Source organism: Vidua macroura, chromosome 33 (assembly GCF_024509145.1).
Source record: "Vidua macroura isolate BioBank_ID:100142 chromosome 33, ASM2450914v1, whole genome shotgun sequence".
Lineage (NCBI taxonomy): Eukaryota > Metazoa > Chordata > Aves > Passeriformes > Viduidae > Vidua > Vidua macroura.
The window spans coordinates 22,464-49,293 of record NC_071603.1 but is presented as its reverse complement, the minus strand read 5'-3'; positions in this window follow the sequence as shown (position 1 = coordinate 49,293).

The following is a 26,830-nucleotide window of genomic DNA, read 5'->3' as shown; positions in this document are numbered from 1 at the left end:
AGTTTGTAGGGTTCCCTTGGGACTGTCAGGGCAGCACAGGTTTGAGGTGGGGGCAGCTTGGGTCTGCGACACATCTTCGATCGTTTGGATTTTTAGAGGTGTCCGGCCACTTCAGGGCCACAGGCCCCTGGAGGCAAAGATCAGCCTTTTTCCTTGGGAAAGAAAAGTGGCCAGCCCAGGTTCCTGATGTCAGTTTGTAGGGTTCCCTTGGGACTGTCAGGGCAGCACAGGTTTGAGGTGGGGGCAGCTTGGGTCTGCGACACATCTTCGATCGTTTGGATTTTTGGAGGTGTCCGGCCACTTCAGGGCCACAGGCCCCTGGAGACAAAGACTGGTCCTTTTCCCTGGGAAAGAAAAGTGGCCAGCCCAGGTTCCTGATGTCAGTTTGTAGGGTTCCCTTGGGACTGTCAGGGCAGCACAGGTTTAAGGTGGGGGCAGCTTGGGTCTGCAACACATCTTCGATCGTTTGGATTTTTGGAGGTGTCCGGCCACTTCAGGGCCACAGGCCCCTGGAGACAAACACTAGTGCTTTTCCCTGGGAAAGAAAAGTGGCCAGCCCAGGTTCCTGATGTCAGTTTGTAGGGTTCCCTTGGGACTGTCAGGGCAGCACAGGTTTGAGGTGGGGGCAGCTTGGGTCTGCGACACATCTTCGATCGTTTGGATTTTTGGAGGTGTCCGGCCACTTCAGGGCCACAGGCCCCTGGAGGCAAAGATCAGCCTTTTTCCCTGGGAAAGAAAAGTGGCCAGCCCAGGTTCCTGATGTCAGTTTGTAGGGTTCCTTTGGGACTGTCAGGGCAGCACAGGTTTGAGGTGGGGGCAGCTTGGGTCTGCGACACATCTTCGATCGTTTGGATTTTTGGAGGTGTCCGGCCACTTCAGGGCCACAGGCCCCTGGAGGCAAAGATCAGCCTTTTTCCTTGGGAAAGAAAAGTGGCCAGCCCAGGTTCCTGATGTCAGTTTGTAGGGTTCCCTTGGGACTGTCAGGGCAGCACAGGTTTGAGCTGGGGGCAGCTTGGGTCTGCGACACATCCTCGATCGTTTGGATTTTTGGAGGTGTCTGGCCACTCAGGGCCACAGGCCCCTGGAAACAAAGACTGGTCCTTTTCCCTGGGAAAGAAAAGTGGCCAGCCCAGGTTCCTGATGTCAGTTTGTAGGGTTCCCTTGGGACTGTCAGGGCAGCACAGGTTTGAGGTGGGGGCAGCTTGGGTCTGCGACACATCTTCGATCGTTTGGATTTTTGGAGGTCTCCGGCCACTTCAGGGCCACAGGCCCCTGGAGACAAAGACTGGTCCTTTTCCCTGGGAAAGAAAAGTGGCCAGCCCAGGTTCCTGATGTCAGTTTGTAGGGTTCCCTTGGGACTGTCAGGGCAGCACAGGTTTGAGGTGGGGGCAGCTTGGGTGTGCGACACATCCTCGATCGTTTGGATTTTTGGAGGTGTCCGGGCAGTCAGGGCCATAGCCCCCTGGAGACAAAGACCGGTCCTTTTCCCTGGGAAAGAAAAGTGGCCAGCCCAGGTTCCTGATGTCAGTTTGTAGGGTTCCCTTGGGACTGTCAGGGCAGCACAGGTTTGAGGTGGGGGCAGCTTGGGTCTGCGACACATCTTCGATCGTTTGGATTTTTAGAGGTGTCCGGCCACTTCAGGGCCACAGGCCCCTGGAGGCAAAGATCAGCCTTTTTCCTTGGGAAAGAAAAGTGGCCAGCCCAGGTTCCTGATGTCAGTTTGTAGGGTTCCCTTGGGACTGTCAGGGCAGCACAGGTTTGAGGTGGGGGCAGCTTGGGTCTGCGACACATCTTCGATCGTTTGGATTTTTGGAGGTGTCCGGCCACTTCAGGGCCACAGGCCCCTGGAGACAAAGACTGGTCCTTTTCCCTGGGAAAGAAAAGTGGCCAGCCCAGGTTCCTGATGTCAGTTTGTAGGGTTCCCTTGGGACTGTCAGGGCAGCACAGGTTTAAGGTGGGGGCAGCTTGGGTCTGCAACACATCTTCGATCGTTTGGATTTTTGGAGGTGTCCGGCCACTTCAGGGCCACAGGCCCCTGGAGACAAACACTAGTGCTTTTCCCTGGGAAAGAAAAGTGGCCAGCCCAGGTTCCTGATGTCAGTTTGTAGGGTTCCCTTGGGACTGTCAGGGCAGCACAGGTTTGAGGTGGGGGCAGCTTGGGTCTGCGACACATCTTCGATCGTTTGGATTTTTGGAGGTGTCCGGCCACTTCAGGGCCACAGGCCCCTGGAGGCAAAGATCAGCCTTTTTCCCTGGGAAAGAAAAGTGGCCAGCCCAGGTTCCTGATGTCAGTTTGTAGGGTTCCTTTGGGACTGTCAGGGCAGCACAGGTTTGAGGTGGGGGCAGCTTGGGTCTGCGACACATCTTCGATCGTTTGGATTTTTGGAGGTGTCCGGCCACTTCAGGGCCACAGGCCCCTGGAGGCAAAGATCAGCCTTTTTCCTTGGGAAAGAAAAGTGGCCAGCCCAGGTTCCTGATGTCAGTTTGTAGGGTTCCCTTGGGACTGTCAGGGCAGCACAGGTTTGAGCTGGGGGCAGCTTGGGTCTGCGACACATCCTCGATCGTTTGGATTTTTGGAGGTGTCTGGCCACTCAGGGCCACAGGCCCCTGGAAACAAAGACTGGTCCTTTTCCCTGGGAAAGAAAAGTGGCCAGCCCAGGTTCCTGATGTCAGTTTGTAGGGTTCCCTTGGGACTGTCAGGGCAGCACAGGTTTGAGGTGGGGGCAGCTTGGGTCTGCGACACATCTTCGATCGTTTGGATTTTTGGAGGTGTCCGACCACTTCAGGGCCACAGGCCCCTGGAGACAAAGACTGGTCCTTTTCCCTGGGAAAGAAAAGTGGCCAGCCCAGGTTCCTGATGTCAGTTTGTAGGGTTCCCTTGGGACTGTCAGAGCAGCACAGGTTTGAGCTGGGGGCAGCTTAGGTCTGCGACACATCTTCGATCGTTTGGATTTTTGGAGGTGTCCGGCCACTTCAGGGCCACAGGCCCCTGGAGGCAAAGATCAGCCTTTTTCCTTGGGAAAGAAAAGTGGCCAGCCCAGGTTCCTGATGTCAGTTTGTAGGGTTCCCTTGGGACTGTCAGGGCAGCACAGGTTTGAGGTGGGGGCAGCTTGGGTCTGCGACACATCTTCGATCGTTTGGATTTTTGGAGGTGTCTGGCCAGTTCAGGGCCACAGGCCCCTGGAGACAAAGACCAGTCCTTTTCCCTGGGAAAGAAAAGTGGCCAGCCCAGGTTCCTGATGTCAGTTTGTAGGGGTCCCTTGGGACTGTCAGGGCAGCACAGGTTTGAGGGGGGGCAGCTTGGGTCTGCGACACATCTTCGATCGTTTGGATTTTTGGAGGTGTCCGGCCACTTCAGGGCCACAGGCCCCTGGAAGCAAAGATCAGCCTTTTTCCCTGGGAAAGAAAAGTGGCCAGCCCAGGTTCCTGATGTCAGTTTGTAGGGTTCCTTTGGGACTGTCAGGGCAGCACAGGTTTGAGCTGGGGGCAGCTTGGGTCTGCGACACATCTTCGATTGTTTGGGTTTTTGGAGGTGTCCGGCCACTTCAGGGCCACAGGCCCCTGGAGGCAAAGATCAGCCTTTTTCCTTGGGAAAGAAAAGTGGCCAGCCCAGGTTCCTGATGTCAGTTTGTAGGGTTCCCTTGGGACTGTCAGGGCAGCACTGGTTTGAGGTGGGGGCAGCTTGGGTCTGCGACACATCTTCGATCGTTTGGATTTTTGGAGGTGTCCGGCCACTCAGGGCCACAGGCCCCTGGAGGCAAAGATCAGCCTTTTTCCTTGAGAAAGAAAAGTGGCCAGCCCAGGTTCCTGATGTCAGTTTGTAGGGTTCCCTTGGGACTGTCAGGGCAGCACAGGTTTGAGGTGGGGGCAGCTTGGGTCTGCGACACATCTTCGATCGTTTGGATTTTTGGAGGTGTCCGGCCACTTCAGGGCCACAGGCCCCTGGAGGCAAAGATCAGCCTTTTTCCTTTGGAAAGAAAAGAGGTCAGCCCAGGTTCCTGATGTCAGTTTGTAGGGTTCCCTTGGGACTGTCAGGGCAGCACAGGTTTGAGGTGGGGGCAGCTTGGGTCTGCGACACATCTTCGATCGTTTGGATTTTTGGAGGTGTCTGGCCACTCAGGGCCACAGGCCCCTGGAAACAATGACTGGTCCTTTTCCCTGGGAAAGAAAAGTGGCCAGCCCAGGTTCCTGATGTCAGTTTGTAGGGTTCCCTTGGGACTGTCAGGGCAGCACAGGTTTGAGGTGGGGGCAGCTTGGATCTGCGACACATCTTCGACCGTTTGGATTTTTGGAGGTGTCCGGCCACTTCAGGGCCACAGGCCCCTGGAGACAAAGACTGGTCCTTTTCCCTGGGAAAGAAAAGTGGCCAGCCCAGGTTCCTGATGTCAGTTTGTAGGGTTCCCTTGGGACTGTCAGGGCAGCACAGGTTTGAGGTGGGGGCAGCTTGGGTCTGCGACACATCCTCGATCGTTTGGATTTTTGGAGGTGTCCGGCCAGTCAGGGCCACAGCCCCCTGGAGACAAAGACCGGTCCTTTTCCCTGGGAAAGAAAAGTGGCCAGCCCAGGTTCCTGATGTCAGTTTGTAGGGTTCCCTTGGGACTGTCAGGGCAGCACAGGTTTGAGGTGGGGGCAGCTTGGGTCTGCGACACATCTTCGATCGTTTGGATTTTTAGAGGTGTCCGGCCACTTCAGGGCCACAGGCCCCTGGAGGCAAAGATCAGCCTTTTTCCTTGGGAAAGAAAAGTGGCCAGCCCAGGTTCCTGATGTCAGTTTGTAGGGTTCCCTTGGGACTGTCAGGGCAGCACAGGTTTGAGCTGGGGGCAGCTTGGGTCTGCGACACATCCTCGATCGTTTGGATTTTTGGAGGTGTCTGGCCACTCAGGGCCACAGGCCCCTGGAAACAAAGACTGGTCCTTTTCCCTGGGAAAGAAAAGTGGCCAGCCCAGGTTCCTGATGTCAGTTTGTAGGGTTCCCTTGGGACTGTCAGGGCAGCACAGGTTTGAGCTGGGGGCAGCTTGGGTCTGCGACACATCTTCGATCGTTTGGATTTTTGGAGGTCTCCGGCCACTTCAGGGCCACAGGCCCCTGGAGACAAAGACTGGTCCTTTTCCCTGGGAAAGAAAAGTGGCCAGCCCAGGTTCCTGATGTCAGTTTGTAGGGTTCCCTTGGGACTGTCAGGGCAGCACAGGTTTGAGCTGGGGGCAGCTTAGGTCTGCGACACATCTTCGATCGTTTGGATTTTTGGAGGTGTCCGGCCACTTCAGGGCCACAGGCCCCTGGAGGCAAAGATCAGCCTTTTTCCTTGGGAAAGAAAAGTGGCCAGCCCAGGTTCCTGATGTCAGTTTGTAGGGTTCCCTTGGGACTGTCAGGGCAGCACAGGTTTGAGGTGGGGGCAGCTTGGGTCTGCGACACATCTTCGATCGTTTGTATTTTTGGAGGTGTCTGGCCAGTTCAGGGCCACAGGCCCCTGGAGACAAAGACCAGTCCTTTTCCCTGGGAAAGAAAAGTGGCCAGCCCAGGTTCCTGATGTCAGTTTGTAGGGGTCCCTTGGGACTGTCAGGGCAGCACAGGTTTGAGGTGGGGCAGCTTGGGTCTGCGACACATCTTCGATCGTTTGGATTTTTGGAGGTGTCCGGCCACTTCAGGGCCACAGGCCCCTGGAAGCAAAGATCAGCCTTTTTCCCTGGGAAAGAAAAGTGGCCAGCCCAGTTTCCTGATGTCAGTTTGTAGGGTTCCTTTGGGACTGTCAGGGCAGCACAGGTTTGAGCTGGGGGCAGCTTGGGTCTGCGACACATCTTCGATTGTTTGGGTTTTTGGAGGTGTCCGGCCACTTCAGGGCCACAGGCCCCTGGAGGCAAAGATCAGCCTTTTTCCTTGGGAAAGAAAAGTGGCCAGCCCAGGTTCCTGATGTCAGTTTGTAGGGTTCCCTTGGGACTGTCAGGGCGGCACTGGTTTGAGGTGGGGGCAGCTTGGGTCTGCGACACATCTTCGATCGTTTGGATTTTTGGAGGTGTCCGGCCACTCAGGGCCACAGGCCCCTGGAGGCAAAGATCAGCCTTTTTCCTTGAGAAAGAAAAGTGGCCAGCCCAGGTTCCTGAAGTCAGTTTGTAGGGTTCCCTTGGGACTGTCAGGGCAGCACAGGTTTGAGCTGGGGGCAGCTTGGGTCTGTGACACATCTTCGATCGTTTGGATTTTTGGAGGTGTCCGGCCACTCAGGGCCACAGGCCCCTGGAGACAAAGATCAGCCTTTTTCATTGGGAAAGAAAAGTGGCCAGCCCAGGTTCCTGATGTCAGTTTGTAGGGTTCCCTTGGGACTGTCAGGGCAGCACAGGTTTGAGGTGGGGGCAGCTTGGGTCTGCGACACATCTTCGATCATTTGGATTTTTGGAGGTGTCTGGCCACTCAGGGCCACAAGCCCCTGGAGGCAAAGATCAGCCTTTTTCCTTGGGAAAGAAAAGTGGCCAGCCCAGGTTCCTGATGTCAGTTTGTAGGGTTCCCTTGGGACTGTCAGGGCAGCACAGGTTTGAGGTGGGGGCAGCTTGGGTCTGCGACACATCTTCGATCGTTTGGATTTTTGGAGGTGTCGGGCCACTCAATGTCACAGGCCCCGGGAGACAAAGACCGGTCCTTTTTCCTTGGGAAAGAAAAGTGGCCAGCCCAGGTTCCTGATGTCAGTTTGTAGGGTTCCCTTGGGACTGTCAGGGCAGCACAGGTTTGAGCTGGGGGCAGCTTGGGTCTGCGACACATCTTCGATCGTTTGGATTTTTGGAGGTGTCCGGCCACTTCAGGGCCACAGGCCCCTGGAGACAAAGACTGGTCCTTTTCCCTGGGAAAGAAAAGTGGCCAGCCCAGGTTCCTGATGTCAGTTTGTAGGGTTCCCTTGGGACTGTCAGGGCAGCACAGGTTTGAGGTGGGGGCAGCTTGGGTCTGCGACACATCCTCGATCGTTTGGATTTTTGGAGGTGTCCGGCCACTTCAGGGCCACAGGCCCCTCGAGGCAAAGATCAGCCTTTTTCCCTGGGAAAGAAAAGTGGCCAGCCCAGGTTCCTGATGTCAGTTTGTAGGGTTCCTTTGGGACTGTCAGGGCAGCACAGGTTTGAGGTGGGGGCAGCTTGGGTCTGCGACACATCTTCGATCGTTTGGATTTTTGGAGGTGTCGGGCCACTCAATGCCACAGGCCCCTGGAGACAAAGACTTGTCCTTTTTCCCTGGGAAAGAAAAGTGGCTAGCCCAGGTTCCTGATGTCAGTTTGTAGGGTTCCCATTTTTATACATCATTTCCATGTGTTTTGCTGGAGTGTAAATAAAAAAAAATATTCAATAAATTTGAATCAACCCTAATAATGATGCCCCCCGCTCCCTCCCCTTCCCCCTTTGGCTCCTGTGTTTTTTTGGTGTGGTTTAGTCATTTTTTTTTTCCCCACTGTATTTCTTCCTTTGCTTCTTCTCTTAGTTTTCTTTCTGTCATGTCATTTCTGTCCGTCCCTAACTTTGTTTCTGTTTCTCACTGTTTCTAACTCTCTCTCTCTCTGCTTCTCTATTTCCCTGTATGTCTTTTCTTTTGTTTCTCTGTTTCACTATTTCTAACTATTTATTTGTCTCTCTAGTTGATGCTTTTACTCTTTATTTCTTTTTCTCTCCAGCTTCTTTTTTTTCTCTATTCTTTTGTCCTCTTTTTCACTCTCACCCTCTTTCTTTTTCACTGTAACCCTTCTCATTTTTTTACTCTTTGCCATTCTCTTCCTATTTCTTTTCGTCTCTTAAGTAGTCTCTTAAGTAGTCTCTTAAGTCGTCTCTTAAGTCGTCTCTTAAGTGCTCTCTTAAGTGCTCTCTTAAGTCCTCTCTTAAGTCCTCTCTTAAGTGCTCTCTTAAGTCGTCTCTTAAGTCCTCTCTTAAGTGCTCTCTTAAGTCCTCTCTTAAGTCCTCTCTTAAGTGCTCTCTTAAGTCCTCTTAAGTCATCTCTTAAGTGCTCTCTTAAGTCCTCTCTTAAGTCCTCTCTTAAGTCCTCTCTTAAGTGCTCTCTTAAGTCCTCTCTTAAGTCCTCTCTTAAGTCCTCTCTTAAGTGCTCTCTTAAGTCCTCTCTTAAGTGCTCTCTTAAGTCCTCTCTTAAGTCTGTCTTTTTCTTTCTTTCCATCTTTTCATTTCTAACTTTGTTTCCCTTTCTAGCTTTCAAAAAGCAGCAGTAGAAAGTTTCAGGCTCCCTGGGAGTAAAATAAAAAACAAACTTTAAATAATTATTAAAAAAAAAAAAGAATTTACGCCCCGGGAGCCTGAAACTTTCTACTGCTGCACCGGACATATAGTTTTTCTTCTTTTTTATATATACCTATACAACCCCTAATTAGTGCTCCACCTGGCACATTACAATACCCACTACCCACATCACCCCCACCATGTAGACACCGCCACCTTGCTCCCCATCACGTGACCCTATGGGCGCCACCATCTTGCTCCCTGTCACATGACCACACAGGTGCTGCCATTTTACTCCCCATCATGTGACCACGGGGGTGCCACCATCTTGTAGGGTTAGGGGTTAGGGTTTGGGTTTAGGGTTTAGGGTTAGGCCCTCAGTGGCCGGCTGCGTCCAAAAATCCGAACGATCGAGGATGTGTCGCAGACCTAAGCTGCCCCCACCTCAACCCTGTGCTGCCCTGACAGTCCCAAGGGAACCCTACAAACTGACATCAGGAACCTGGGCTGGCCACTTTTCTTTCCCAGGGAAAAGGGCCGGTCTTTGTCTCCAGGGGCCTGTGGCCCTGAGTGGCTGGACACCTCCAAAAATCCAAACGATCGAGGATGTGTCGCAGACCCAAGCTGCCCTCACCTCAAACCTGTGCTGCCCTGACAGTCCCAAGGGAACCCTACAAACTGACATTAAGAACCTGGGCTGACCACTTTTCTTTCCAAAGGAAAAAAGCTGATCTTTGTCTCCAGGGGCCTGTGGCTCTCAGTGGCGGGCTACGTCCAAAAATTCCGAACGATCGAGCATGTGTTGCAGACCCAAGCTGCTCCCACCTCAAACCTGTGCTGCCCTGACAGTCCCAAGGGACCCCTACAAACTGACATCAGGAACCAGGGCTGACCACTTTTCTTTCCAAGGAAAAAGGCTGAACTTGGTTTCCATGGGCCTGTGGTCCTCAGTGGCCGGCTACGTCCAAAAATCCAAACGATCGAGGATGTGTCACAGACCCAAGCTGCCCCCACCTCACACCTGTGCTGCCCTGACAGTCCCAAGGGAACCCTACAAACTGACATTAAGAACCTGGGCTGGCCACTTTTCTTTCCCAGGGAAAAGGGCCGGTCTTTGTCTCCAGGGTCCTGTGGCCCTGAGTGGCCGGACACCTCCAAAAATCCAAACGATCGAAGATGTGTCGCAGACCCAAGCTGCCCCCACCTCAAACCTGTGCTGCCCTGACAGTCCCAAGGGAACCCTACAAACTGACATCAGGAACCTGGGCTGGCCACTTTTCTTTCTCAAGGAAAAAGGCTGATCTTTGCCTCCAGGGGTCTGTGGCCCTGTCATGCCCTTTTTCCTGGGAAAGAAATGTGGCCAGCCCTGGTTCCTAGTGTCAGTTTGCAGGTGGTTTTTGGCTTTGCCCTGTCCACTAAAATTGTATTTTGCTGCAGCTTTGGTCTGGGATATGTGGAGTGCCCCCTCCAAATGTCCCTCTTCCCTCTGCCCTGTTCTGCTCTGTCCCCGTCTCCACCCCTCACCCCTACTTGTCCTTCCAGCCCACCCCTTCCCCAGTCTCTCTCCACCCTTCACCCCTCCCCATCCCGCCCCTGCCCCATCCCTCACTCCTCCCATGCCCCAGGTGTGACTCCCTGCAGCAGGACATGGGAGCCCGGACTCGTGGGGATAGTGCGGCCCTCACAGCAGGACAACACCCAAAGAAAACAGGCAGGGATGGCATCTGTGGGCCGCGCGGTGTCACAAAGGCAGCTGGGGCTGAGGGGAGGGGGCTGGAGGGTGACACAGAACATGGGGGCAGCTGAGAGGCAGAAGGGGTCTTTAGGAGTCAAAAAGGGGGGCTCCAGGGTGGCAGAGAGACGCTGAGAGGCTGCGGTGGGAACCTGAGGGTGACACAAGGAGGCTGAGAGGCAGGGGCTGTCCTGAGGGACAAAGTGGGGGGGTGCCTGAGGGTGACAGGTGAACCAGCCCTCACAGCACCCTTATCCTCACCCTTAAAACCACCCCTACAAGGGTGGAAAGTGCACGGTGGAGGTTAGGGGGCCACAGGACAGTGTCGGGGGGCTTGGGGTGACACACAGACATTGCGGGCTGAGGGGCAAAAAGGGGGGGACTTGACAGGTGGAGAGCTGACCCTGAGGGTTAGGGGTACAAAGGACAGGGCACGGGGTACCAGGAAGGGTTAGGGTACAGCAGCAGCCCTCACCCCAACCCTAAGCTCACCCTAAACACACCCCTAGAACACCAGTGTTCCTCAACAGCAGCTGCAGGCAGCAACCCTACTGCTGGGACAGCCCCAGAACCCTCCCAGCAGCTGCAGGCAGTGACCCTAATGAAAAGGTAGGGATGATGTTTGCTGGCTAGAGAGTGACTGGTAGAGGTTGGGGACTGAGCACTTTTTTAGGGGTTTTTTAGGGCTTTAAAAAGATATTTTAGGGTTTTTTTCACAGGAGCTTTTTAGGAATTTTCTGTGACTATTTAGGATACTTTTAGGGCTTTTTTAGGGCTTTTAAAAGATTTTTTTTAGGGTATTTTCATGGCTTTCTTACTACTAATTAGAATGTTTATGGGGTTTTTTTGGGGTGTTCTTGGGGCTTTTTTAGGTCTATTGAGGGTATGTGGAGGACTCTTAGGACTAGGGTATTTTTAGGTCTTTTGAGGGAACTTTTAGGTTTTTTTAGGGTCTTATCAGGGCATTTTAAGTATTTTGGGGTATTTTTAGAGCTCTTTTAGGAATATTGAGGGATTTCTTAAAGGTTTTTTAGGGATATTTAGGTGTGTTTTAGGGTTTTTTTAAAAGTAGGGTATTTTTCTTGTATTTTAAGGGTATTCTGAGGCTATTTTTATGTTTTTGTGGGGCTTTTAGAACATTTTGAAGATGAGGGGTTTTTAGGGAACTTTTATGTTTTTTCATGGCACAGCACATAGAGGCTGAGGGGCACTGTGGGGGCTTGAGGGTGACAGAGGCTGGGAGCTGAGGGAGGCACGGGGAAAGGGGACAGTGGGTGACAGAGAGATGCTGAGGGGGGCAGGGGCAGCTGGAGCATGACACAGAGAAGCTGGGGGCTGAGGGGCAAAGGAGAGGGATTAAGGGTGACGCACAGGAGCTGAGGGGCAGCTGAGAGGGGGCTTGAGGGGCAAAGGGGGGGCTCGAGGGTGACACACAGAGCCTGAGGGCTGGGGGGCAGAGGGAGAGGTTGAGGGGTAAAGGGCGAGGGCTTGAGGGCTGGACAGTGCAGTGGAGATCAGGGCTACAGGGTACAGCTTAGGAGGCAAGTTAGGGTACAGGAGCACCACCTCTCCCCCCAGCCCTAACCTCAGCCTAAGCAGCCCCCCTAACAAGAGCCTTTTCCCTTTTCAGCCCTGCCAGCAGCAGCACCACACAGCAACCCTAACAGCGAGAGCACACCGGAACGCTCCCGCTAGGACAAGGCAGTGACCCTCACACCAGGACAACGACAGAACCCTCAGAGGACAACAGGACCCCCTGGAGAAAAGTAGGGATGACATCTGTGGGCTAGAGAGCACCAGGAAGGCTTTGGAGGCTGAGCAGGTTTCCTTGAGTGTTTTTGCAGGACTATTAGGAATATTTAGGGGCTTTTGGAAGGCTTCTTAGGACTCATCTGGTGTCTTTGAGGGCATTGTTACACCTTCCTAAGGGCTGTTTTAGAATTCCTTAGTGCATTTTAAGGGTCAGGATGAGGGTCAGACAGGCTGAACCACTGGAAATGCAGAGTATTACTGGACTCTAGTGCAATGCTTTGGAAAGGTGCCAGTGGAGGGCACATCCTGAATTGTTGGGATTTTTTGGAGGTGTCCAGCCACTCAGGGCCACAGGCCCCTGGAGGCAAAGATCAGCCTTTTTTCCTTGGGAAAGAAAAGTGGCCAGCCCAGGTTCCTGATGTCAGTTTGTAGGGTTCCCTTGGGACTGTCAGGGCAGCACAGGTTTGAGGTGGGGACAGCTTGGGTCTGCGACACATCTTCGATCTTTTGGATTTTTGGAGGTGTCGGGCCACTCAATGTCACAGGCCCCTGGAGACAAAGACCGGTCCTTTTTCCTTGGGAAAGAAAAGTGGCCAGCCCAGGTTCCTGATGTCAGTTTGTAGGGTTCCCTTGGGACTGTCAGGGCAGCACAGGTTTGAGGTGGGGGCAGCTTGGGTCTGCGACACATCTTCGATCATTTGGATTTTTGGAGGTGTCCGGCCACTCAGGGCCACAGGCCCCTGGAGACAAAGACCGGTCCTTTTCCCTGGGAAAGAAAAGTGGCGAGCCCAGGTTCCTGATGTCAGTTTGTAGGGTTCCCTTGGGACTGTCAGGGCAGCACAGGTTTGAGGTGGGGGCAGCTTGGGTCTGCGACACATCTTCGATCGTTTGGATTTTTGGAGGAGTCCGGCCACTTCAGGGCCACAGGCCCCTGGAGGCAAAGATCAGCCTTTTTCCCTGGGAAAGAAAAGTGGCCAGCCCAGGTTCCTGATGTCAGTTTGTAGGGTTCCTTTGGGACTGTCAGGGCAGCACAGGTTTGAGGTGGGGGCAGCTTGGTTCTGCGACACATCTTCGATCGTTTGGATTTTTGGAGGTGTCCGGCCACTCAGGGCCACAGGCCCTTGGAGGCAAAGATCAGCCTTTTTCCTTGGGAAAGAAAAGTGGCCAGCCCAGGTTCCTGATGTCAGTTTGTAGGGTTCCCTTGGGACTGTCAGGGCAGCACAGGTTTGAGCTGGGGGCAGCTTGGGTCTGCGACACATCTTCGATCGTTTGGATTTTTGGATGTGTCTGGCCACTTCAGGGCCACAGGCCCCTGGACACAAAGACTGGTGCTTTTCCCTGGGAAAGAAAAGTGGCCAGCCCAGGTTCCTGATGTCAGTTTGTAGGGTTCCCTTAGGACTGTCAGGGCAGCTCAGGTTTGAGCTGGGGGCAACTTAGGTCTGCGACACATCTTCGATCGTTTGGATTTTTGGAGGTGTCTGGCCGCTCCAGGGCCACAGGCCTCTGGAGACAAAGACCAGTTCTTTTCCCTGGGAAAGAAAAGTGGCCAGCCCAGGTTCCTGATGTCAGTTTGTAGGGTTCCCTTAGGACTGTCAGGGCAGCTCAGGTTTGAGCTGGGGGCAGCTTGGGTCTGCGACACATCTTCGATCGTTTGGATTTTTGGAGGTGTCCGGCCACTTCAGGGCCACAGGCCCCTGGAGACAAAGACCAGTTCTTTTACCTGGGAAAGAAAAGTGGCCAGCCCAGGTTCCTGATGTCAGTTTGTAGGGTTCCCTTGGGACTGTCAGGGCAGCACAGGTTTGAGGTGGGGGCAGCTTGGGTCTGCGACACATCTTCGATCGTTTGGATTTTTGGAGGTGTCCGGCCACTTCAGGGCCACAGGCCCCTGGAGACAAAGATCAGCCTTTTTCCTTGGGAAAGAAAAGTGGCCAGCCCAGGTTCCTGATGTCAGTTTGTAGGGTTCCCTTGGGACTGTCAGGGCAGCACAGGTTTGAGCCGGGGGCAGCTTGGGTCTGCGACACATCCTCGATCGTTTGGATTTTTGGAGGTGTCCGGCCACTTCAGGGCCACAGGCCCCTGGAGGTAAGGATCAGCCTTTTTCCTGGGAAAGAAAAGTGGCCAGCCCAGGTTCCTGATGTCAGTTTGTAGGGTTCCCTTGGGACTGTCAGGGCAGCACAGGTTTGAGGTGGGGGCAGCTTGGGTCTGCGACACATCTTCGATCGTTTGGATTTTTGGAGGTGTCCGGCCACTTCAGGCCCACAGGCCCCTGGAGGCAAAGATCAGCCTTTTTCCTTGGGAAAGAAAAGTGGCCAGCCCAGGTTCCTGATGTCAGTTTGTAGGGTTCCTTTGGGACTGTCAGGGCAGCACAGGTTTGAGGTGGGGGCAGCTTGGGTCTGCGACACATCTTCGATCGTTTGGATTTTTGGAGGTGTCCGGCCACTCAGGGCCACAGGCCCCTGGAGGCAAAGATCAGCCTTTTTCCTTGGGAGAGAAAAGTGGCCAGCCCATGTTCCTGATGTCAGTTTGTAGGGTTCCCTTGGGACTGTCAGGGCAGCACAGGTTTGAGGTGGGGGCAGCTTGGGTCTGCGACACATCTTCGATCGTTTGGATTTTTGGAGGTGTCCGGCCACTTCAGGGCCACAGGCCCCTGGAGGCAAAGATCAGCCTTTTTCCTTGGGAAAGAAAAGTGGCCAGCCCAGGTTCCTGATGTCAGTTTGTAGGGTTCCCTTGGGACTGTCAGGGCAGCACAGGTTTGAGGTGGGGGCAGCTTGGGTCTGCGACACATCTTCGATCGTTTGGATTTTTGGAGGTGTCGGGCCACTACATGTCACAGGCCCCTGGAGACAAAGACCGGTCCTTTTTCCTTGGGAAAGAAAAGTGGCCAGCCCAGGTTCCTGATGTCAGTTTGTAGGGTTCCCTTGGGACTGTCAGGGCAGCACAGGTTTGAGGTGGGGGCAGCTTGGGTCTGCGACACATCTTCGATCGTTTGGATTTTTGGAGGTGTCCGGCCACTCAGGGCCGCAGGCCCCTGGAGGTAAGGATCAGCCTTTTTCCCTGGGAAAGAAAAGTGGCCAGCCCAGGTTCCTGATGTCAGTTTGTAGGGTTCCCTTGGGACTGTCAGGGCAGCACAGGTTTGAGGTGGGGGCAGCTTGGGTCTGCGACACATCTTCGATCGTTTGGATTTTTGGAGGTGTCCGGCCACTCAGGGCCACAGGCCCCTGGAGGCAAAGATCAGCCTTTTTCCTTGGGAAAGAAAAGTGGCCAGCCCAGGTTCCTGATGTCAGTTTGTAGGGTTCCCTTGGGACTGTCAGGGCAGCACAGGTTTGAGGTGGGGGCAGCTTGGGTCTGTGACACATCCTCGATCGTTTGGATTTTTGGAGGTGTCCGGCCACTTCAGGGCCACAGGCCCCTGGAGGTAAGGATCAGCCTTTTTCCTTGGGAAAGAAAAGTGGCCAGCCCAGGTTCCTGATGTCAGTTTGTAGGGTTCCCTTGGGACTGTCAGGGCAGCACAGGTTTGAGGTGGGGGCAGCTTGGGTCTGCGACACATCTTCGATCGTTTGGATTTTTGGAGGTGTCCGGCCACTCAGGGCCGCAGGCCCCTGGAGGCAAAGATCAGCCTTTTTCCTTGGGAAAGAAAAGTGGCCAGCCCAGGTTCCTGATGTCACTTTGTAGGGTTCCCTTGGGACTGTCAGGGCAGCACAGGTTTGAGCTGGGCCAGCGTGGGTCTGTGACACATCCTCGATCGTTTGGATTTTTGGAGGTGTCCGGCCACTTCAGGGCCACAGGCCCCTGGAGGTAAGGATCAGCCTTTTTCCCTGGGAAAGAAAAGTGGCCAGCCCAGGTTCCTGATGTCAGTTTGTAGGGTTCCCTTGGGACTGTCAGGGCAGCACAGGTTTGAGCTGGGGGCAGCTTGCGTCTGCGACACATCTTCGATCGTTTGGATTTTTGGAGGTGTCCGGCCACTCAGGGCCACAGGCCCCTGGAGGCAAAGATCAGCCTTTTTCCTTGGGAAAGAAAAGTGGCCAGCCCAGGTTCCTGATGTCAGTTTGTAGGGTTCCCTTGGGACTGTCAGGGCAGCACAGGTTTGAGGTGGGGGCAGCTTGGGTCTGTGACACATCCTCGATCGTTTGGATTTTTGGAGGTGTCCGGCCACTTCAGGGCCACAGGCCCCTGGAGGTAAGGATCAGCCTTTTTCCTTGGGAAAGAAAAGTGGCCAGCCCAGGTTCCTGATGTCAGTTTGTAGGGTTCCCTTGGGACTGTCAGGGCAGCACAGGTTTGAGCTGGGGGCAGCTTGGGTCTGCGACACATCTTCGATCGTTTGGATTTTTGGATGTGTCTGGCCACTTCAGGGCCACAGGCCCCTGGAGACAAAGACTGGTGCTTTTCCCTGGGAAAGAAAAGTGGCCAGCCCAGGTTCCTGATGTCAGTTTGTAGGGTTCCCTTAGGACTGTCAGGGCAGCTCAGGTTTGAGCTGGGGGCAGCTTAGGTCTGCGACACATCTTCGATCGTTTGGATTTTTGGAGGTGTCTGGCCGCTCCAGGGCCACAGGCCTCTGGAGACAAAGACCAGTTCTTTTCCCTGGGAAAGAAAAGTGGCCAGCCCAGGTTCCTGATGTCAGTTTGTAGGGTTCCCTTGGGATTGTCAGGGCAGCACAGGTTTGAGCTGGGGGCAGCTTGGGTCTGCGACACATCTTCGATCGTTTGGATTTTGGAGGTGTCCGGCCACTTCAGGGCCACAGGCCCCTGGAGGCAAAGATCAGCCTTTTTCCCTGGGAAAGAAAAGTGGCCAGCCCAGGTTCCTGATGTCAGTTTGTAGGGTTCCTTTGGGACTGTCAGGGCAGCACAGGTTTGAGGTGGGGGCAGCTTGGGTCTGCGACACATCTTCGATCATTTGGATTTTTAGAGGTGTCCGGCCACTCAGGGCCACAGGCCCCTGGAAACAAAGACTGGTCCTTTTCCCTGGGAAAGAAAAGTGGCCAGCCCAGGTTCCTGATGTCAGTTTGTAGGGTTCCCTTAGGACTGTCAGGGCAGCAGAGGTTTGAGCTGGGGGCAGCTTGGGTCTGCGACACATCTTCGATCGTTTGGATTTTTGGAGGTGTCTGGCCGCTCCAGGGCCACAGGCCTCTGGAGACAAAGACCAGTTCTTTTCCCTGGGAAAGAAAAGTGGCCAGCCCAGGTTCCTGATGTCAGTTTGTAGGGTTCCCTTAGGACTGTCAGGGCAGCTCAGGTTTGAGCTGGGGGCAGCTTGGGTCTGCGACACATCTTCGATCGTTTGGATTTTTGGAGGTGTCCGGCCACTTCAGGGCCACAGGCCCCTGGAGACAAAGACCAGTTCTTTTACCTGGGAAAGAAAAGTGGCCAGCCCAGGTTCCTGATGTCAGTTTGTAGGGTTCCCTTGGGACTGTCAGGGCAGCACAGGTTTGAGGTGGGGGCAGCTTGGGTCTGCGACACATCTTCGATCGTTTGGATTTTTGGAGGTGTCCGGCCACTTCAGGGCCACAGGCCCCTGGAGACAAAGATCAGCCTTTTTCCTTGGGAAAGAAAAGTGGCCAGCCCAGGTTCCTGATGTCAGTTTGTAGGGTTCCCTTGGGACTGTCAGGGCAGCACAGGTTTGAGCCGGGGGCAGCTTGGGTCTGCGACACATCCTCGATCGTTTGGATTTTTGGAGGTGTCCGGCCACTTCAGGGCCACAGGCCCCTGGAGGTAAGGATCAGCCTTTTTCCTGGGAAAGAAAAGTGGCCAGCCCAGGTTCCTGATGTCAGTTTGTAGGGTTCCCTTGGGACTGTCAGGGCAGCACAGGTTTGAGGTGGGGGCAGCTTGGGTCTGCGACACATCTTCGATCGTTTGGATTTTTGGAGGTGTCCGGCCACTTCAGGCCCACAGGCCCCTGGAGGCAAAGATCAGCCTTTTTCCTTGGGAAAGAAAAGTGGCCAGCCCAGGTTCCTGATGTCAGTTTGTAGGGTTCCTTTGGGACTGTCAGGGCAGCACAGGTTTGAGGTGGGGGCAGCTTGGGTCTGCGACACATCTTCGATCGTTTGGATTTTTGGAGGTGTCCGGCCACTCAGGGCCACAGGCCCCTGGAGGCAAAGATCAGCCTTTTTCCTTGGGAGAGAAAAGTGGCCAGCCCATGTTCCTGATGTCAGTTTGTAGGGTTCCCTTGGGACTGTCAGGGCAGCACAGGTTTGAGGTGGGGGCAGCTTGGGTCTGCGACACATCTTCGATCGTTTGGATTTTTGGAGGTGTCCGGCCACTTCAGGGCCACAGGCCCCTGGAGGCAAAGATCAGCCTTTTTCCTTGGGAAAGAAAAGTGGCCAGCCCAGGTTCCTGATGTCAGTTTGTAGGGTTCCCTTGGGACTGTCAGGGCAGCACAGGTTTGAGGTGGGGGCAGCTTGGGTCTGCGACACATCTTCGATCGTTTGGATTTTTGGAGGTGTCGGGCCACTACATGTCACAGGCCCCTGGAGACAAAGACCGGTCCTTTTTCCTTGGGAAAGAAAAGTGGCCAGCCCAGGTTCCTGATGTCAGTTTGTAGGGTTCCCTTGGGACTGTCAGGGCAGCACAGGTTTGAGGTGGGGGCAGCTTGGGTCTGCGACACATCTTCGATCGTTTGGATTTTTGGAGGTGTCCGGCCACTCAGGGCCGCAGGCCCCTGGAGGTAAGGATCAGCCTTTTTCCCTGGGAAAGAAAAGTGGCCAGCCCAGGTTCCTGATGTCAGTTTGTAGGGTTCCCTTGGGACTGTCAGGGCAGCACAGGTTTGAGGTGGGGGCAGCTTGGGTCTGCGACACATCTTCGATCGTTTGGATTTTTGGAGGTGTCCGGCCACTCAGGGCCACAGGCCCCTGGAGGCAAAGATCAGCCTTTTTCCTTGGGAAAGAAAAGTGGCCAGCCCAGGTTCCTGATGTCAGTTTGTAGGGTTCCCTTGGGACTGTCAGGGCAGCACAGGTTTGAGGTGGGGGCAGCTTGGGTCTGTGACACATCCTCGATCGTTTGGATTTTTGGAGGTGTCCGGCCACTTCAGGGCCACAGGCCCCTGGAGGTAAGGATCAGCCTTTTTCCTTGGGAAAGAAAAGTGGCCAGCCCAGGTTCCTGATGTCAGTTTGTAGGGTTCCCTTGGGACTGTCAGGGCAGCACAGGTTTGAGGTGGGGGCAGCTTGGGTCTGCGACACATCTTCGATCGTTTGGATTTTTGGAGGTGTCCGGCCACTCAGGGCCGCAGGCCCCTGGAGGCAAAGATCAGCCTTTTTCCTTGGGAAAGAAAAGTGGCCAGCCCAGGTTCCTGATGTCACTTTGTAGGGTTCCCTTGGGACTGTCAGGGCAGCACAGGTTTGAGCTGGGCCAGCGTGGGTCTGTGACACATCCTCGATCGTTTGGATTTTTGGAGGTGTCCGGCCACTTCAGGGCCACAGGCCCCTGGAGGTAAGGATCAGCCTTTTTCCCTGGGAAAGAAAAGTGGCCAGCCCAGGTTCCTGATGTCAGTTTGTAGGGTTCCCTTGGGACTGTCAGGGCAGCACAGGTTTGAGGTGGGGGCAGCTTGGGTCTGCGACACATCTTCGATCGTTTGGATTTTTGGAGGTGTCCGGCCACTCAGGGCCACAGGCCCCTGGAGGCAAAGATCAGCCTTTTTCCTTGGGAAAGAAAAGTGGCCAGCCCAGGTTCCTGATGTCAGTTTGTAGGGTTCCCTTGGGACTGTCAGGGCAGCACAGGTTTGAGGTGGGGGCAGCTTGGGTCTGTGACACATCCTCGATCGTTTGGATTTTTGGAGGTGTCCGGCCACTTCAGGGCCACAGGCCCCTGGAGGTAAGGATCAGCCTTTTTCCTTGGGAAAGAAAAGTGGCCAGCCCAGGTTCCTGATGTCAGTTTGTAGGGTTCCCTTGGGACTGTCAGGGCAGCACAGGTTTGAGCTGGGGGCAGCTTGGGTCTGCGACACATCTTCGATCGTTTGGATTTTTGGATGTGTCTGGCCACTTCAGGGCCACAGGCCCCTGGAGACAAAGACTGGTGCTTTTCCCTGGGAAAGAAAAGTGGCCAGCCCAGGTTCCTGATGTCAGTTTGTAGGGTTCCCTTAGGACTGTCAGGGCAGCTCAGGTTTGAGCTGGGGGCAGCTTAGGTCTGCGACACATCTTCGATCGTTTGGATTTTTGGAGGTGTCTGGCCGCTCCAGGGCCACAGGCCTCTGGAGACAAAGACCAGTTCTTTTCCCTGGGAAAGAAAAGTGGCCAGCCCAGGTTCCTGATGTCAGTTTGTAGGGTTCCCTTGGGATTGTCAGGGCAGCACAGGTTTGAGCTGGGGGCAGCTTGGGTCTGCGACACATCTTCGATCGTTTGGATTTTGGAGGTGTCCGGCCACTTCAGGGCCACAGGCCCCTGGAGGCAAAGATCAGCCTTTTTCCCTGGGAAAGAAAAGTGGCCAGCCCAGGTTCCTGATGTCAGTTTGTAGGGTTCCTTTGGGACTGTCAGGGCAGCACAGGTTTGAGGTGGGGGCAGCTTGGGTCTGCGACACATCTTCGATCATTTGGATTTTTAGAGGTGTCCGGCCACTCAGGGCCACAGGCCCCTGGAAACAAAGACTGGTCCTTTTCCCTGGGAAAGAAAAGTGGCCAGCCCAGGTTCCTGATGTCAGTTTGTAGGGTTCCCTTAGGACTGTCAGGGCAGCAGAGGTTTGAGCTGGGGGCAGCTTGGGTCTGCGACACATCTTCGATCGTTTGGATTTTTAGAGGTGTCTGGCCACTTCAGGGCCACAGGCCCCTGGAAACAAAGACTGGTCCTTTTCCCTGGGAAAGAAAAGTGGCCAGCCCAGGTTCCTGATGTCAGTTTGTAGGGTTCCCTTAGGACTGTCAGGGCAGCTCAGGTTTGAGCTGGGGGCAGCTTGGGTCTGCGACACATCTTCGATCGTTTGGATTTTTGGAGGTGTCTGGCCACTTCAGGGCCACAGGCCCCTGGAGACAAAGACCAGTTCTTTTCCCTGGGAAAGAAAAGTGGCCAGCCCAGGTTCCTGATGTCAGTTTGTAGGGTTCCCTTGGGACTGTCAGGGCAGCACAGGTTTGAGGTGGGGGCAGCTTGGGTCTGCGACACATCCTCGATCGTTTGGATTTTTGGAGGTGTCCGGCCACTTCAGGGCCACAGGCCCCTGGAGACAAAGACTGGTCCTTTTCCCTGGGAAAGAAAAGTGGCCAGCCCAGGTTCCTGATGTCAGTTTGTAGGGTTCCCTTGGGACTGTCAGGGCAGCACAGGTTTGAGGTGGGGGCAGCTTGGGTCTGCGACACATCTTCGATCGTTTGGATTTTTGGAGGTGTCCGGCCAGTCAGGGCCACAGGCCCCTGGAGGCAAAGATCAACCTTTTTCCTTGGGAAAGAAAAGTGGCCAGCCCAGGTTCCTGATGTCAGTTTGTAGGGTTCCCTTGGGACTGTCAGGGCAGCACAGGTTTGAGGTGGGGGCAGCTTGGGTCTGCGACACATCTTCGATCGTTTGGATTTTTGGAGGTGTCCGGCCACTCAGGGCCACAGGCCCCTGGAAACAAAGACTGGTCCTTTTCCCTGGGAAAGAAAAGTGGCCAGCCCAGGTTCCTGATGTCAGTTTGTAGGGTTCCCTTAGGACTGTCAGGGCAGCTCAGGTTTGAGCTGGGGGCAGCTTGGGTCTGCGACACATCTTCGATCGTTTGGATTTTTGGAGGTGTCTGGCCACTTCAGGGCCACAGGCCCCTGGAGACAAAGACCAGTTCTTTTCCCTGGGAAAGAAAAGTGGCCAGCCCAGGTTCCTGATGTCAGTTTGTAGGGTTCCCTTGGGACTGTCAGGGCAGCACAGGTTTGAGCTGGGGGCAGCTTGGGTCTGCGACACATCTTCGATCGTTTGGATTTTTGGAGGTGTCCGGCCACTTCAGGGCCACAGGCTCCTGGAGGCAAAGATCAGGCTTTTTCTTTGAGAAAGAAAAGTGGCCAGCCGAGGTTCCTGATGTCAGTTTGTAGGGTTCCCTTGGGACTGTCAGGGCAGCACAGGTTTGAGGTGGGGGCAGCTTGGGTCTGCGACACATCCTCGATCGTTTGGATTTTTGGAGGTGTCCGGCCACTTCAGGGCCACAGGCCCCTGGAGACAAAGACTGGTCCTTTTCCCTGGGAAAGAAAAGTGGCCAGCCCAGGTTCCTGATGTCAGTTTGTAGGGTTCCCTTGGGACTGTCAGGGCAGCACAGGTTTGAGGTGGGGGCAGCTTGGGTCTGCGACACATCTTCGATCGTTTGGATTTTTGGAGGTGTCCGGCCAGTCAGGGCCACAGGCCCCTGGAGGCAAAGATCAACCTTTTTCCTTGGGAAAGAAAAGTGGCCAGCCCAGGTTCCTGATGTCAGTTTGTAGGGTTCCCTTGGGACTGTCAGGGCAGCACAGGTTTGAGGTGGGGGCAGCTTGGGTCTGCGACACATCTTCGATCGTTTGGATTTTTGGAGGTGTCCGGCCACTCAGGGCCACAGGCCCCTGGAAACAAAGACTGGTCCTTTTCCCTGGGAAAGAAAAGTGGCCAGCCCAGGTTCCTGATGTCAGTTTGTAGGGTTCCTTTGGGACTGTCAGGGCAGCACAGGTTTGAGGTGGGGGCAGCTTGGGTCTGCGACATATCTTCGATCGTTTGGATTTTTGGAGGTGTCCGGCCAGTCAGGGCCACAGGCCCCTGGAGACAAAGACTGGTCCTTTTCCCTGGGAAAGAAAAGTGGCCAGCCCAGGTTCCTGATGTCAGTTTGTAGGGTTCCCTTAGGACTGTCAGGGCAGCTCAGGTTTGAGCTGGGGGCAGCGTTGGTCTGCGACACATCTTCGATCGTTTGGATTTTTGGAGGTGTCTGGCCGCTCCAGGGCCACAGGCCTCTGGAGACAAAGACCAGTTCTTTTCCCTGGGAAAGAAAAGTGGCCAGCCCAGGTTCCTGATGTCAGTTTGCAGGGTTCCCTTGGGACTGTCAGGGCAGCACAGGTTTGAGCTGGGGGCAACTTGGGTCTGCGACACATCTTCGATCGTTTGGATTTTGGAGGTGTCCGGCCACTTCAGGGCCACAGGCCCCTGGAGGCAAAGATCAGCCTTTTTCCCTGGGAAAGAAAAGTGGCCAGCCCAGGTTCCTGATGTCAGTTTGTAGGGTTCCTTTGGGACTGTCAGGGCAGCACAGGTTTGAGGTGGGGGCAGCTTGGGTCTGCGACACATCTTCGATCATTTGGATTTTTAGAGGTGTCCGGCCACTCAGGGCCACAGGCCCCTGGAAACAAAGACTGGTCCTTTTCCCTGGGAAAGAAAAGTGGCCAGCCCAGGTTCCTGATGTCAGTTTGTAGGGTTCCCTTAGGACTGTCAGGGCAGCAGAGGTTTGAGCTGGGGGCAGCTTGGGTCTGCGACACATCTTCGATCGTTTGGATTTTTAGAGGTGTCTGGCCACTTCAGGGCCACAGGCCCCTGGAGACAAAGACTGGTCCTTTTCCCTGGGAAAGAAAATTGGCCAGCCCAGGTTCCTGATGTCAGTTTGTAGGGTTCCCTTAGGACTGTCAGGGCAGCTCAGGTTTGAGCTGGGGGCAGCTTGGGTCTGCGACACATCTTCGATCGTTTGGATTTTTGGAGGTGTCTGGCCACTTCAGGGCCACAGGCCCCTGGAGACAAAGACCAGTTCTTTTCCCTGGGAAAGAAAAGTGGCCAGCCCAGGTTCCTGATGTCAGTTTGTAGGGTTCCCTTGGGACTGTCAGGGCAGCACAGGTTTGAGGTGGGGGCAGCTTGGGTCTGTGACACATCCTCGATCGTTTGGATTTTTGGAGGTGTCCGGCCACTTCAGGGCCACAGGCCCCTGGAGGTAAGGATCAGCCTTTTTCCTTGGGAAAGAAAAGTGGCCAGCCCAGGTTCCTGATGTCAGTTTGTAGGGTTCCCTTGGGACTGTCAGGGCAGCACAGGTTTGAGGTGGGGGCAGCTTGGGTCTGCGACACATCTTCGATCGTTTGGATTTTTGGAGGTGTCCGGCCAGTCAGGGCCACAGGCCCCTGGAGGCAAAGATCAACCTTTTTCCTTGGGAAAGAAAAGTGGCCAGCCCAGGTTCCTGATGTCAGTTTGTAGGGTTCCCTTGGGACTGTCAGGGCAGCACAGGTTTGAGGTGGGGGCAGCTTGGGTCTGCGACACATCTTCGATCGTTTGGATTTTTGGAGGTGTCCGGCCACTCAGGGCCACAGGCCCCTGGAAACAAAGACTGGTCCTTTTCCCTGGGAAAGAAAAGTGGCCAGCCCAGGTTCCTGATGTCAGTTTGTAGGGTTCCTTTGGGACTGTCAGGGCAGCACAGGTTTGAGGTGGGGGCAGCTTGGGTCTGCGACATATCTTCGATCGTTTGGATTTTTGGAGGTGTCCGGCCAGTCAGGGCCACAGGCCCCTGGAGACAAAGACTGGTCCTTTTCCCTGGGAAAGAAAAGTGGCCAGCCCAGGTTCCTGATGTCAGTTTGTAGGGTTCCCTTAGGACTGTCAGGGCAGCTCAGGTTTGAGCTGGGGGCAGCGTTGGTCTGCGACACATCTTCGATCGTTTGGATTTTTGGAGGTGTCTGGCCGCTCCAGGGCCACAGGCCTCTGGAGACAAAGACCAGTTCTTTTCCCTGGGAAAGAAAAGTGGCCAGCCCAGGTTCCTGATGTCAGTTTGTAGGGTTCCTTTGGGACTGTCAGGGCAGCACAGGTTTGAGGTGGGGGCAGCTTGGGTCTGCGACACATCTTCGATCATTTGGATTTTTAGAGGTGTCCGGCCACTCAGGGCCACAGGCCCCTGGAAACAAAGACTGGTCCTTTTCCCTGGGAAAGAAAAGTGGCCAGCCCAGGTTCCTGATGTCAGTTTGTAGGGTTCCCTTAGGACTGTCAGGGCAGCAGAGGTTTGAGCTGGGGGCAGCTTGGGTCTGCGACACATCTTCGATCGTTTGGATTTTTAGAGGTGTCTGGCCACTTCAGGGCCACAGGCCCCTGGAGACAAAGACTGGTCCTTTTCCCTGGGAAAGAAAATTGGCCAGCCCAGGTTCCTGATGTCAGTTTGTAGGGTTCCCTTAGGACTGTCAGGGCAGCTCAGGTTTGAGCTGGGGGCAGCTTGGGTCTGCGACACATCTTCGATCGTTTGGATTTTTGGAGGTGTCCGGCCACTCAGGGCCGCAGGCCCCTGGAGGCAAAGATCAGCCTTTTTCCTTGGGAAAGAAAAGTGGCCAGCCCAGGTTCCTGATGTCACTTTGTAGGGTTCCCTTGGGACTGTCAGGGCAGCACAGGTTTGAGCTGGGCCAGCGTGGGTCTGTGACACATCCTCGATCGTTTGGATTTTTGGAGGTGTCCGGCCACTTCAGGGCCACAGGCCCCTGGAGGTAAGGATCAGCCTTTTTCCCTGGGAAAGAAAAGTGGCCAGCCCAGGTTCCTGATGTCAGTTTGTAGGGTTCCCTTGGGACTGTCAGGGCAGCACAGGTTTGAGGTGGGGGCAGCTTGGGTCTGCGACACATCTTCGATCGTTTGGATTTTTGGAGGTGTCCGGCCACTCAGGGCCACAGGCCCCTGGAGGCAAAGATCAGCCTTTTTCCTTGGGAAAGAAAAGTGGCCAGCCCAGGTTCCTGATGTCAGTTTGTAGGGTTCCCTTGGGACTGTCAGGGCAGCACAGGTTTGAGGTGGGTGCAGCTTGGGTCTGTGACACATCCTCGATCGTTTGGATTTTTGGAGGTGTCCGGCCACTTCAGGGCCACAGGCCCCTGGAGGTAAGGATCAGCCTTTTTCCTTGGGAAAGAAAAGTGGCCAGCCCAGGTTCCTGATGTCAGTTTGTAGGGTTCCCTTGGGACTGTCAGGGCAGCACAGGTTTGAGCTGGGGGCAGCTTGGGTCTGCGACACATCTTCGATCGTTTGGATTTTTGGATGTGTCTGGCCACTTCAGGGCCACAGGCCCCTGGAGACAAAGACTGGTGCTTTTCCCTGGGAAAGAAAAGTGGCCAGCCCAGGTTCCTGATGTCAGTTTGTAGGGTTCCCTTAGGACTGTCAGGGCAGCTCAGGTTTGAGCTGGGGGCAGCTTAGGTCTGCGACACATCTTCGATCGTTTGGATTTTTGGAGGTGTCTGGCCGCTCCAGGGCCACAGGCCTCTGGAGACAAAGACCAGTTCTTTTCCCTGGGAAAGAAAAGTGGCCAGCCCAGGTTCCTGATGTCAGTTTGTAGGGTTCCCTTGGGACTGTCAGGGCAGCACAGGTTTGAGCTGGGGGCAGCTTGGGTCTGCGACACATCCTCGATCGTTTGGATTTTTGGAGGTGTCCGGCCACTTCAGGGCCACAGGCCCCTGGAGGCAAAGATCAGCCTTTTTCCCTGGGAAAGAAAAGTGGCCAGCCCAGGTTCCTGATGTCAGTTTGTAGGGTTCCTTTGGGACTGTCAGGGCAGCACAGGTTTGAGGTGGGGGCAGCTTGGGTCTGCGACACATCTTCGATCATTTGGATTTTTAGAGGTGTCCGGCCACTCAGGGCCACAGGCCCCTGGAAACAAAGACTGGTCCTTTTCCCTGGGAAAGAAAAGTGGCCAGCCCAGGTTCCTGATGTCAGTTTGTAGGGTTCCCTTAGGACTGTCAGGGCAGCAGAGGTTTGAGCTGGGGGCAGCTTGGGTCTGCGACACATCTTCGATCGTTTGGATTTTTAGAGGTGTCTGGCCACTTCAGGGCCACAGGCCCCTGGAAACAAAGACTGGTCCTTTTCCCTGGGAAAGAAAAGTGGCCAGCCCAGGTTCCTGATGTCAGTTTGTAGGGTTCCCTTAGGACTGTCAGGGCAGCTCAGGTTTGAGCTGGGGGCAGCTTGGGTCTGCGACACATCTTCGATCGTTTGGATTTTTGGAGGTGTCTGGCCACTTCAGGGCCACAGGCCCCTGGAGACAAAGACCAGTTCTTTTCCCTGGGAAAGAAAAGTGGCCAGCCCAGGTTCCTGATGTCAGTTTGTAGGGTTCCCTTGGGACTGTCAGGGCAGCACAGGTTTGAGGTGGGGGCAGCTTGGGTCTGCGACACATCTTCGATCGTTTGGATTTTTGGAGGTGTCCGGCCACTTCAGGGCCACAGGCTCCTGGAGGCAAAGATCAGGCTTTTTCCTTGAGAAAGAAAAGTGGCCAGCCGAGGTTCCTGATGTCAGTTTGTAGGGTTCCCTTGGGACTGTCAGGGCAGCACAGGTTTGAGCTGGGGGCAGCTT